We start from the raw sequence: 3976 nt of genomic DNA on the forward strand, positions 1-3976 counted from the left end.
TGCATTTCCAAAGCTATGTACATGTTTAAGAAAGATGTAAAAAGGCTTTACATTCTCATCTCTGACTAATGCTCTTCACAAGCAGGAAGGGAAGGCTAAGGCAGTGTTGTAAACTCTGTGAGAGTTTAAGAGATGCACTTAGATGCACACATAGTCACTTGGCAAAGATTTGAAGAATGATTGACTCCAGGCATCTAAGAAACCTCTGTGCAATCATCAGCAGACTGCTATGCTAATCAAGCAGAGATTTCTCATGACAAAGACAGAAATTATTTAGGTAGATAGTGAGGGTAAGGAAGTCCTCAGTAAGGTTTTCCTTTTAATGAAAAGCAGCCCCCAAATCATTTATTTTCTAACAAAAAGCAGTATGTAAAATCAAGCTGCAGACATAGACAAGCAAGTTGGAAGCTTGCACAGGTGAATGCTGGCAGCTGTGCCAATAGGAAAAGGCTACCTGGAGACTAGGCATGTTCAACATGGCGGTTCTATCTTCCCTTTTCCTCACCAACCACTTGTGCAGTAGGGAGCAGACAACATGGTGTCAGTCAAGTGGAAAGCCCATTTACATAATAAGAAAATTAGGACGGGTTGGCCAACTTCCTCATGCTATGTAAGCATCACACCTGGTCCAACCAATCTGTGGGCCCTATGTAAATCAGACATTGCCTCCTCAAGCTTGTCTATAAAATCCTGGGCATTCCACTGCAGGGTGGAAGACCCACTCAAGAGCTCCTATCTCTCTCTGCAGGAGAGAGAGCTACTCTCTTTCACTTTTGCCTGTTAAACTTCTACTCTTAACTTCACTCCACATGTGTCTGTGTCCTTGATTTCCTTGGAATGAGGCAACAAAACCTCAGGTATTTACCCCAGACAATGAGACAAAAGATCAACAAAATAAAATATTGTTTATTTGAAAGATTAAACATGATTGACAAACCACTAGCTACATTAATTTAAAAAAGAGAAGATCTAAATTAATACAACCAGAAATAACAAGGCTGACATTACAACTAATCCCATAGAAATACAAAAAACTCTTAGAGGCTACTACTAAGAACACTACTATGCATGCAAACTAGAAAACCTAGAAGAAATAGATAAGTTCCTAGAAACACAGATCCTCCCATGATTGAACCAGGAAGAAATTAAAATTATGAATAAACCAACAATAAGTTCCAAAATTAAATTACTAATAAAAAGTTTACCAACCGCCCCTGCCCCCCACCCCGACACAATACACACACACACACAAACTTAAAAAAAAAAACAAAACTCTGGACAAGATAAATTTACATCCAGATTCTACCAGACGCACAATGAAGAGCAAGTCCCAATCCTTCTAAAATTACTTCAAAAAATCAAGGAGAAAGATCTCCTCCCTAACTCATTCTACAAAGTCAGCATCATGTTGATACCAACACCTAGAAGAGACACAACAGAAAAAGAAAACTTCAGGCCAACATCTCTAATAAACATAGACACAAAAATTCTCAACAAAATACTAGCAAGCCTAATTCACTATGATTAAGTAGGCTTTACTGCTGAGATACAAAGTGGGTTAACATGTGCAAATCAATAAATGTGATTCACCATATAAACAGAAACCACATCATCATCTGAATAGATGCTGAAAAAGTCCTTAGATAAAATTCAAAATTGTTTCACATTTTGCTCAAAATAATAAGAGCCATCTATGAAAAACCCACAGCCAACACCATACTGAACAAATAAAAGCTGAATGCATTCTTCTTGAGAACTGGAACAATACAAGAATTCTTATTCTCACCACACTTACTCAACGTAGCACTAGAAGTGATAGCCAGAGCAGTCAAGCAACAGAAAGAAATAAAAGGCATTGAAATCAGGAAAGAGGAAGTCAAACTATCTCTCTCCACAGACTATATAATTCCATACTTAGAAATTTCCATACAATCTGCAAGAAGACTTCTAGAACTAATAAGTGACTTCAGGACACAAAATCAATGTACAAAAATTAGTAGCATTTCTATACACCAAAATGTCTAAGCTCAGAACCAAATCAAGAATACAATTCCATTTATTGAAATACAATAGCCACTAAAAGAATATAATATCTAGGAATAGAGCTTACCAAGGAGGTGAAATATCTCATAAGATTACAAAACACTGCTGAAAGAAATCAGAGACGACACAAACAAATGGAAAAACAGTCCATGCTCATGGAGAGGAAGAATAAATATAGTTTAAATGGCCATAGTGCCTAAAGCAATCTACAGATTCAATGCTATTCCTATCAAATTATCAATGTCAATTTTTATGGAATTAGTAGAAACTATTCTAAAAATTTATATGAAACCAAAAAAGTACTTGAATCTCCAAAACAATCCATAGTAAAAAGAACAAATCTAGAGGCATCTCACTATCTGACTTCAAATGATACTACAAGGCTACAGTAACCAAAGTGGTATGATACTGGTTCAAAAACAGACACATCAACCAAAGGAACGGAATAAAGAACCCAGAAATAAAGCCACATACCTACAACTTCCTGATCTTCAACAAAGTTGACAATAATAAACAATGGGGAAAGACTTCCCTATTCAATAAATGGTACTGGGAAAAATGGCTAGCCATATGCAGACAACTGCAACTGGACTCCATCTTTTACAGTGTACAAAAAATTAACTCAAGATGGATTAAAGACTTAAATGTAGACATAAAACAATAAAAACCTTTCCAAAAAAAAAAACAAAAAAAAACAACCTAGAAAATACCATTCTGGATATCAACCTTGGCAAAGAATTGATGACTAAGTCCCTAAAAGCAGTTGCTATAAAAAAAATACATTGACAAGTGAGATCTAATAAAATTAAAGAGTTTCTGCACAGCAAAAGAAACTATAAACAAAGTTAACAAACAACTCACAGAATGGGAGAAAATATTCACAAACTATGCATCGGACAAAGCCCTAATATCCAGAAACTATAATAAACTTAAACAAATCAGCAAGCAAAAAATAAATAACTCCACTTAAAAAATGAGCAAAGGACACTTGAGCAAGGGACATGAAGAGATACTTCTAAAAAAAAGAAAGACACATGCAGCTAACAAGCATATTTTTAAAATGCCATCTAAACTAATCATTAGAGAACTGCAAATTGAAACCACAATGAGATACCATCTCACATCTGTCATAATGGTAGTTATTAAAAAGTCAAATAACAACAGATGCTGGCAAGGTTGAAGAGATAAGGGAACACATACAGTGCTGGTGGGAATGTAAATTATTCACCCACTATGGAAAGCAGTGTGGAGACTTTTAAAGAACTTAAAATAGAACTACTATTTGATCCAGTAATCCCATTATTGGGTATATATATATAAAGTAAAATAAATTGTTCTACCAAAAAGACATATGCAGTATACACAATAGCAAAGACATGGAATCAGCCAAGATGTCCATCAATGGTGGACTGGATATAGAAATTATACTACATATACAGCAAGGAATACTACATAACCATAAAAAGAAATGAAATTATATCCTTTTCAGCAACATGGATGCAGCTGAAGGCCATTATCTTAAGTGAACTAATGCAGAAACAGAAAACCAAATACCACATCTCACTTGTAAGTGGGAGCAAAACATTGAATACACATGAACACACATAGATGTAACAACAGATACTGGGGACTGCTTGAGGGCAGAGGGTAGCAGTGAGAGTGGGCTGGATGACTACATAGTGGGTACTATGCTCACTAATTTGGTGGTGGGATCATTCATACACCAAGCCTCAGCAATAAGTAATTTACCCATATAACAAATTTACACATGTACCTGGAAAATAAAAGTTTAAAAAAAAGAATTGAAGGGATAAATAGGCCCCCATAAAATTAATAGTTCCAGAATTCAATGCATCGCTTTCAATAATGTATAGAACAACTAGACAGAACATCAAAAGAGAATAGATCACATAACCAATACTATACACCAAAC

This window comes from Macaca thibetana, chromosome 7 (genome assembly GCF_024542745.1).
Source record: "Macaca thibetana thibetana isolate TM-01 chromosome 7, ASM2454274v1, whole genome shotgun sequence".
Taxonomy (NCBI): Eukaryota; Metazoa; Chordata; class Mammalia; order Primates; family Cercopithecidae; genus Macaca; species Macaca thibetana.